General features: G+C 43.9%; 1 long non-coding RNA gene across 1 annotated transcript in view; it reads right to left on the bottom strand.

Annotated features, from left to right (window-relative positions):
- Positions 1-6,650: 6,650 nt before the first annotated feature.
- LOC137531657 (uncharacterized) overlaps positions 6,651-9,621 on the bottom strand; it is a 66,320-nt gene continuing 63,349 nt past the window's right edge. The window contains exon 3 of the long non-coding RNA XR_011023702.1: positions 6,651-6,888. This is a non-coding gene — a long non-coding RNA (uncharacterized lncRNA). The remainder of the gene's footprint in view (positions 6,889-9,621) is intronic.

Here is a 9,621-nt window from a genome sequence, read left to right as displayed (position 1 = left end):
GCATTTTTTTGTCCTCATGCAAGGCCTGAGTTGCGCCTGAAAGCGTGGCCTTCTCCTCCTGCGCCTCCTCCTGTTCCATCACGTCTGCTGCTGCTGGGTTAGCGTTGCCGCCCGGTCCCTGTTTATTGAACCTCTTATCTTTATTACATTTATGACTGCATGGCGGTACAAAGCATGCTATCCGCACGCTTCTTGTCCTCATGCAAGGCCTGGGTTGTTGTGTCTCAAAGCGTGGCCTTCTCCTTCTGCGCCTCCTCCTGTTCCATCACGTGTGCTGCTGCTGCTGCTGGGTTAGCGTTGCCGGTCCCTGTTTATGGAACCTCTCATCTTTATTACATTTATGACTGCATGGCGGTACAAAGCATGCTATCCGCACGCTTCTTGTCCTCATGCAAGGCCTGGGTTGTTGTGTCTCAAAAAGCGTGGCCTTCTCCTCCTGCGCCTCCTCCTCCTGTTCCATCACGTGTGCTGCTGCTGGTGCTGGGTTAGCGTTACCGGTCCCTTTTCCTGGAACCTCTTCTCTGTATTACATTTATGACTGCATGGCGACAAAAAGCATGTTACCTGTGCAAAGAAACATGACATTTTCCACATTTAAAAGACAGTTTTTCCTTTGAAACTTTACAATCAATTTTCTCAAAAACTATAAGCTCTTTTTCAAATATTTTTTTTCCTCTTGTACCCACTCCCAAGGTGCACATACCCTGCAAATTTGGGGTATGTAGCATGTAAGGAAGCTTTACAAAGCACGAAAGTTCGGGTCCCCATTGACTTCCATTATGTTCGGAGTTCGGCGCGAACACCCGAACATCGCGGCGATGTTCGGCGAACGTTCGCGAACCCGAACATCTAGGTGTTCGCCCAACACTAATTACAGGCAAGTAGCCTGTGTGATGTGGGACTGCAATACAGATGCGCTTTCTGCTCTATCTCAGTCTCTCCACTCCTCCTCTCTCCCATATTCACCATTGTTTTCCCCCTTCCCCTAATTCTGGCTAGATTTGTCCATGCCAGGCCCGGACTGGCCAGGGGGGAAGGGGGGCAATCTCCCCCCAGGCTGCCTTTCATTCAGTGATTTAGGGCTGGTCCTGTGTCTGGTGTATTCAGGTTTGTTGTTGTAAGGCAATGTAAAAACACTGAATGAGCTGATAAAAGTGCAATTAGAGGACAGGCAAGCTGGTAAATATACACAGCATGATGCAGAGCTTGTCTGGAGGTGGGTCTGTGGGAAAACATCTGTCTGGTCTCTCCCCATTGTTATGACTGTATGTGTGGATAAGGTGTTAAACAAGTTGAAACGTTTTTGACAGTCCCTAGACTCCAGGAGGGCTGCTTACTGACTTGTGTGAGAGACCAGCAGGGACAGGAGTCCTATTACAGGCAAGTAGACTCTGTTTGAAGTGGGACTACAACACAGATAAGCTCTCTGCTCCATCTCAGGCTATTCTCAATTTCTCCACTCCTCCTCTCTCTGGGCTAGTGCAATGCCAAAATCACGATAGCAATCGCTAGCAATTTGTGAGTGTGATTTTGTGAAGCAATTTTTCAGAGCGATTTTTGAATGAATCGCTCAAAAACATGCTACATGCAGTATACCTGCGATTTTGAAATGAGAAGTGGAACGAAAATCATACATAATTCCAAACATTTTTTACAAATAAATAACTGCAAAGTAGTGTGTGCATAATTATTCGTCCCCCTTTGATCTGAGTGCAGTCAGTTGCCTATAGACATTGCCTGATGAGTGCTAATGACTAAATAGAATGCACCTGTGTGTAATCTAATGTCAGCACAAATACAGCTGAAGTGAAGGCCTCAGAGGTTGTCTAAGAGAATATTGGGAGCAACTACACCGTGAAGTCCAAAGAACACACAAGACAGGTCCAAGAAAGGTCAGGGATCAAGTTATTGAGAAATTTAAAGCAGGCTTAGGCTACAAAAAGATTTCCAAAGCCTTGAACATCCCAAGGAGCACTGTTCAAGCGATCATTCAGAAATGGAAGGAGTATGGCACAACTGTAAACCTACCAAGACAAGGCCATCCACCTAAACTCACAGGCCGAACAAGGAGAGGGCTGATCAGAAATGCAGTCAAGAGGCCCATGGTGACTCTAGACGAGCTGCAGAGATCTACAGCTCAGGTGGGAGACTCTGTCCATAGGACAACTATTAGTCATGCACTGTACAAAGTTGGCCTTCATGGAAAAGTGGCAAGAAGAAAGGCATTGTTAACAGAAAGCACTTTTGCAACCCACTGTATAGTGTGTCCTGTTCATGTGGGGGCTTGTCTATAGGTGAGGACGTGGTCTGGACTCAGAGTCATGGTCAGGGATGCTCGGGTAGTACTTTTTAATACCCGCCCAGATCCGGGTACCCAGATATCTGGATCCGATTCGGATATCTGAATTTGACATTTTTATACCCGAACAGAATTCGGGTAGCCAACCTTAGTATCTGGCCGGATTCTCTCTCTCTCTCTAGCAGAGGATGGTTTTGATCCATCAACCTCTGGGTTATGGGCCCAGCACACTTCCACTGCACCTCAAAGGGAATGCTTTGTTGTAGACAAAAGTGGCACATACATCCCCATAAAATCACATAGCAGCAACAACTAGTCTCTGTGGCACAATTGATTAGTGCATTCAGCTCAGTGCTGGGCGTAATGCAAAAAAACTACGCTTACTGATCATTACGCGTAATTTTACGCTATTACGCATTACGGAATTACGCTTACGGCGGAGACATGTATTTACGTTCATGTCTGTAATTACGCATAGCCCTTACGCAATTACGCGTAAGAATACCGTAATGCAGGTTGTTACGTTACTGCCTTACGCGTAATTTCCTACTAGCAATTAATGCGTAAGGCCATGCTTCCAAGCGGAAAAGTTGACGCATGGATCAATGTTAGGTAGCCGCCGACTTTAAGGGTTAATAGCAAAGCCCCCTTAAGTGCTAAGAGCCTCAAATTTGGAGAATATATTAAGGAGATCAGAAAGCTTGGCTGCCCCTCCCCTTCCGAGACCCCCCAATTCATGGACCATGAGGGCTGGTATAGTCAGGGTGCGGAGCCCCACGCGGCCGGTGCTCCGCATTCTGGCTATCCCAGCCTGCATGGGGGACAAGGGGTTAAAGAGGTCTGGGAGGGGGGACCCCACGTCGTTTTTTTTATATTTCCCACATTCAGAACGAAGTAAGTAAAACTCTTCCCACTTGGGGGAATCTATGAAAATAAAACACTATTGTTACCTGTGCAAAAAAAACTGACATTTTCCGCATTTAAAAGACATTTTTGCCCTTGAAACTTAAAAATCGATTTTCTCAAAAACTATAAGGTCTTTTTGAAATTTTTTTTTCCTCTTATTCCCACTGATCCCCTTAATATACCCTGTGAATTTGGTGTTCCTAAATTTTAAGCAGGCTTTGCTATTAACCGTTAAAGTCGGCGAGTTTTTAAATGTATATATTTTTCCTTTGAAACTTTAACATCGATTTTCTCAAAAACTATAAGGTCTTTTTGAAAAAAAATTTTGTCCTCTTATTCCTTCTGATCTCCTTAATATATTCTCCAAATTTGAGGCTCTTAGCACTTAAGGGGGCTTTGCTATTAACCCTTAAAGTCAGCGGCTTTTTTATATTATACGGGAGCGTAATATTACGCGATTACGGCAGACTGTGTAATTTCAATAGGAGTTTACTGTCTTACGCGTAATTTGTTACGCGTAATAACGTAACCTACGATCTACGCGTAATTAATTACGCGTAATACCGTAACCTTACACGTAACGCTTACGGTGCATTTGTAGTGAATTACGATGCGTAATTACGCTAATGCGTAATTTCGACCCAGCACTGATTCAGCTGTTAACCAAAAGGTTGGTGGTTCAAGCCCACCCAGTGATGGCTTTGTGTTTTGTGAAGGGAACTAATGTACCCTTCTTAAACTTGAAGATTGTATACAAATGTAAGCAGACTGCAAAGTTGTGCAGCAGGAGTGTGTGGAGCCTGCAACCGAGAGGATGATGGATCAAAACCATCCTCTGCTAGGTATGATTTCATTTTTGCACCTTGCTTTATCGCATGGGCAAAACGGTTTCCATAGCCCTGTAAGAGAAAGTGTTATAAGTGCCCTGCCGTAACATAGATATTACGGTAGCTAAGACTACTCCTGGGCTTTTCTTGTGGTTGAAGAGATAAGTGAACTGTGACACCACACTCCACACTATTCATTTTATTTGCTTTCAGGTGCTGGCTTTAAATGCCACAATTCTCTTAAGCTTAGAATTAATGGTGCATGTAACCAGGCCAGTTACCATTTGAACTCGGAATTTACGATGTCTCCCCATCACCAGAGTTTGCTTTATGTCATGTTGAGGATTCTATTGATCTTATCAATTTAGATAGGATGCCTGGGAACAGAGCTGGGACAAGGTCCTTCAGCACCCAAGGCTGAGACACCAAAGTGCGCCCCTCCATCCCTCCCACATCAGGTGTCACACACTGATTGCTATTAGACTAAGAGGGCCACAGGGCCCACAACCTCCCCAACACCTTAATATCTAGTTATCTGGCTTGCAGTCACTGCTATGTATCCCCTTTTCTTATTTCTTTCTGCTTCATACACAATTAGGAATGGCAGCTGAATGAATTCTGCGCCCCCTCTTACACTGCGCCCTGAGGCTGGAGCCTCTCCAGCGTATGCCTCGGCCCGGCCCTGCCTGGGAAAGCCTCCTCAGTAACAGTTAAGGCATCTAATTACATTTATGTTTGCTAAAGAATGTTTCTCCTCTGTATGTCAGTGTATATAAGCTGTGTTTTTCAGTTTTGGTCAGGAACCAGTCCGACGAAGGCTTTTTATAATTCGAAAGCTCACTGTTTATCCATCTCTAAGTTAGCCAATAAATGGTATCATCCTGATTCAAAACTTCTTGCTCTGACACCACACTTAAAGGGACCCCGAGCAGTGCAGAAACTATGGGAAAATGCATATCATTTTAAAGCTCTCTTTCTCCTCTTTCCAATGATATATAAATCACCGCCCTATGCCTTTTAATTTTCGCTATTTTCGCGATTGAAATTGCTGCGGCTGCGAATTTGATCGTGAAAATGGAGAAAACTAAAAGGCGTAGGGCAACGATTTAGGGGTCGTCAGAAAGAGGAGAAAGAGAGCTTTAAAATGATATCCATCTTTCCATAGTTACATTGTATTACACAGGGCGACTTTTTCTGCTGAATGGAGCTGCTGACTTTGAGAAAAAGTCGCCCTGTGTAATACAATGTAACTATGGAAAGATGGATATCATTTTAAAGCTCTCTTTCTCCTCTTTCTGACGACCTCTAAATCGTCGCCCTACGCCTTTTAGTTTTCTCTATTTTCACGATCGAAATCGCGGCCGCGACAATTTCAATCGCGCAAATAGCAAAGACTAAAAGGCGTAGGGTGGCGGTTTATATATCATTGGAAAGAGGAGAAAGAGAGCTTTAAAATGATATGCATCTTTCCATAGTTGTTGCACTGCTCGGAGTCCCCAAAAAAAAAAAAAAAACAGAAAAAAACACACAGCAAACAGCAAATATGAGCATCCCTGGTCATGGTAATAGATTGGGGCATAGAGACTGATTGTGGTCATAAACTGTTACGCCTTACAATTAGTCTCTTGAACATAAAAGCAAATTACTGCCCTGTATAATGTATGGCAGCATCTATGGTGCAAACACCACCTGTCACACCCGACAGGTGGCTCTCACACCATAGATGAGGAAGCTATACAGCTTTTTAACCTGTGTCAATAAAGATTGGATACTCTTTGCAATGGCTATTGTGCAGAACCCCCCTTTTTTGCTCACATATATAAGTAATGCCTAGGAGGCAGGAAACATAGGGCTTGATTCATTAAAGCGTGATAACTCAGTTATCATGTGTAAAGGTTTTTTCATGTGCAAACAAACGCAAAGCATTATGCCCGCCGTTATGCTTCACGCGCTAAGTGCAGAATGCCATTGAAAGCTATGGGGCTTCACGCAATCAAAATATGGGGTTTGGCATGAGATCAGCAATGGTGCTTACATTGACATGTGAGTTAATGTAATACGGCGCACGCAAAGTTTAACACGCGTTGCGTAATGTACTGTATAAAGTAATAATTCATTATTTACATACCGCTCGTGTGATCTGTAGTGACTTCACGTGATAATGATACTTAGCACATGATAACAATACCTTGCGTGCAAAGTCATATCTTTACGCCCACAAACCTTTACGCGCATGATATCATGTGCAAAGTGGCTTATCACTGTCGTGCTAAGTGTTAGCACACTTTAGTGAATCAAGCCCATACTCTGAACAGGTGAGTTCTGCAAATCGACTCACCTATTGCTCCGCCCCTTCACCAATGACAAAATACCCCACCTGCCTTCTGTCCAGGCGACACCTGGACTGGCCACTGCTGTGGAATAACCTGAACAAATAAAACTTTAAAAACATTGAATTTTAATGTTTTACAATGAAAAAAAGCTTACATATGAATGTATCACAAACGTTATGAATGTAGGCGCTTTTTAATGCTTTTCCTTTTTTGTGTTGTTTTTATACATATAACCACAATAAAGAAGACAATTGTTATTGCAAGAATTTATTTATAGAGCAGAAGCATGACAGGAATAGGACAGGACAGTATCAGATTTTTTTGTGGAAAACAGAGACGTACGATGACCCCTGAACTTTTGAAAATAATTTGTATTTCCAGCTATAAATGTTGCTGAAACAGTCATGATTCCAACAGTGGCCTCAGTTGTTGTTGCAGAGATTTGTAGAACAGCAACGACCGACTTTTGTATACGCGTTCATACTACAGGATAGCTGATCCATGCATCGTTTAGCAGGTGGCACTAAAGGAGAAACATAGAAAAAATGAATTAGCTGTATACATAAGTATAACATTGTACTGGATGGATGCTTCTAGAATAATGGAGCCCTCGTGCAAAGATACCCAGGGGCCCCTGACACCCGACAGATGTGGCCCCCCACCATAAAGCGGCATTAGGAGTCCTTTGTTGCCAATTACATCTCTTTCCCTCTGTGCCCCGAGCTGGCTACTGGGTCCCCCCGATACCCCACCCCCCTTAATTAAATAATTGACAATGATAAATAAGACTTTTTTTCTATCCACTTCCTCATTGTAGCCTGCCAGCAGCCAAGTCAAGTCAAGTCAACTCAAGTCAAGTCAACTCTAATCAACTCAACTGTGTACTGGTAAGGCTGTTGCTTTTGATGTGGTATTTGAGCCTTTGACGAGGTTTGAATCTCGCCTCAAGCCAGTCCTTAAAATAGTAAGGAGCCTTCGGGCAAGGCTAACTAATGATCCTGGTCGCCCAAGGAGTGCGCCCTACATGGCTGCAGCTCTGAAGCGCATTGAGTTCGCCAGGAGAAAAGTGTCTTGTCTTAGTTATGCCAGTGTTCAATAGAAACGACACTGGCCGTTGCTCGGTTTGGCCTTTAGACACTAGATGGCGGTACACAGCTGTTTTGCTCGTTTGTCGTTCTCATTTCTCTTCTACCCTTCTATCCTCTTCCAAGTCAGTGAAACACACTTCACACTCCTACCACACGCTGCCACTCCATACCTGGTAGCAGCACACATAGCTGGACAAATTGAGAGGTGTGATGGGGATACTTGGGGGCCCTTTGCACTCTGGGGCTTTGAGGCAATTGCCCACTTTGCCTCAATTATAGTGCTGGCCCTGGTTATCTATCACTTACAGCAGGTAGTTTTGAATACGGATGATACCATTTATTTGCTGACTTAAAAGAAACAGAGTAAGCTTTCAGCTGATAAGCCTTCTTTAGACTTTTTCCTCTATACTGACAAGGTATTACACGCACAGCTTATATACATTTGAACATCACAAGGAGGCACATGGATTTTTTGTAAATAGAAATGTGTCATTAAATATTTGTACACACTCCTGACCGATAGCGACTGCCTAAGCCAATAATCAGGCATGTGTACAGAGCCCCCCCATCCAATGACGCCTGCTCGGCAAGCAATCCCCCAACTTTGCAAAGAGGCAGCCAACTTGGAAGATGCTGCTGCCACTGCATAATGTCATGGTCGTGCCTCTCCGTCTTCCCTCCCCACATAGTAATAGAACACGTTGTCAGCTGACACACGTCAGTAAAGGACGGCAAAGCAATCCCGAAGGGGATCGGGTCCTAATCACTGACGGGCGACATCAGTTGTTAGGTGTATACGCACCTTAAGGCTCTTACATACAGTAAGTGCATCTATTTTATCTAACTATCGTTGCAACTTGGTCTGTTGGTTTATAGTTGGACATGTGTACACTGGCAAATGAGAATACGTCCAACTGATAACAGGCGGCTTGCCTGATCTAGCTGGAGGATCAACTTGCCCAACTATCGTGCAGGTTGGCCACATATGTACAAGTAGTTTGAAAAACTTGTTGTTTTTGAAGGCAATCATGTTGGCGCATGTGCAGAATTTAAATGAGTTGGTTGTGTAGTTGATCAGCGTGTGTGTATGTGGTGCGTACACAACTTTGAAAGTTCTTGCCCATTGGATGACATCACAAGACTGGATGGACACACGCACATGTTGCTATGTGGGGAAGCAGGGGAAAGACAGAGGGATGAGGAGTGGTGCGTGCATGTCATCACACGGTGGGCTGGGGAGCGGCACGAACAATGGGATTGGCATTGCTGGAGTTGAGTAGATCCGCCCAGCGGATCGCTCACAGATTGGGGTCAGGGATCACCAGCTGCTTTACCCACACCTGATTGTTAGGTGAGGCAGTCGTTACCGGCCACCTCAGCCAACCTAAGTCAAGCTTGTGTACAAGGCTTTATGCTAGGTACACATCATAGAATTTTGTGTTAGACATGTTCCGACATGTCCGATCTTATTTGCGAATTTCTGATCAATTTCTCATAGAAGTGAATTGAAATAGATAAGAAAAGATAACAGAATCAAATCGGAAATCGAATTGATGGAAAATTGACCAAAACAATGCATTGTCTGTACCCATTATAAGGCCTCTTGCACACTGCATGCATTTCTGATTCCACTTTTTAATCATTTTTTACCTCTGATTCCGATTCAGATTTTTAATCTTTACTGCATGCTGCGTTTTTTGATCCGTTTTTCTGTTGAATGTATTCAGGGAAAATCGGAATCGGAAACAGAATCGGAATCAGAATCAGAAAAAGGATTTACAGTGTGCAGGGAGCCTAAGATGCATTCATTACAACAGATCAAAAGGATTCTTTCCCAGATGTTTGCTAATTGCTAGTAAATTGTGAAGTATTTACAACAAACAGATAAGAATTCCTAGTTTGTTTCCCACCTGCTCAGGCTGACCTGGAGAGACCATAAGGGCCGTTCTCACTAGGGGGATCTGCCAAAGCGCTAGTGCTTTTTAAAGTGCGGTTGCGTGCAGCATTTTGCTGGCGATTCTTGAGCGATTGCAGTGCAGTGCTTAAAGGGACTCCGAGCAGTGCAGAAACTATGGAAATCGCGCCCGCGATTTCGATCGCGAAAATAGCAAAAACTAAAAGGCATAGGGTGGCGGTTTAACCACTTCAGCCTAACTGGACGAAATTTC

This window comes from Hyperolius riggenbachi, chromosome 9, assembly GCF_040937935.1.
Source record: "Hyperolius riggenbachi isolate aHypRig1 chromosome 9, aHypRig1.pri, whole genome shotgun sequence".
Classification (NCBI taxonomy): domain Eukaryota; kingdom Metazoa; phylum Chordata; class Amphibia; order Anura; family Hyperoliidae; genus Hyperolius; species Hyperolius riggenbachi.
Note: the sequence above shows the minus strand (reverse complement) of the source record. Positions and strands in the feature narration are given on the sequence as shown.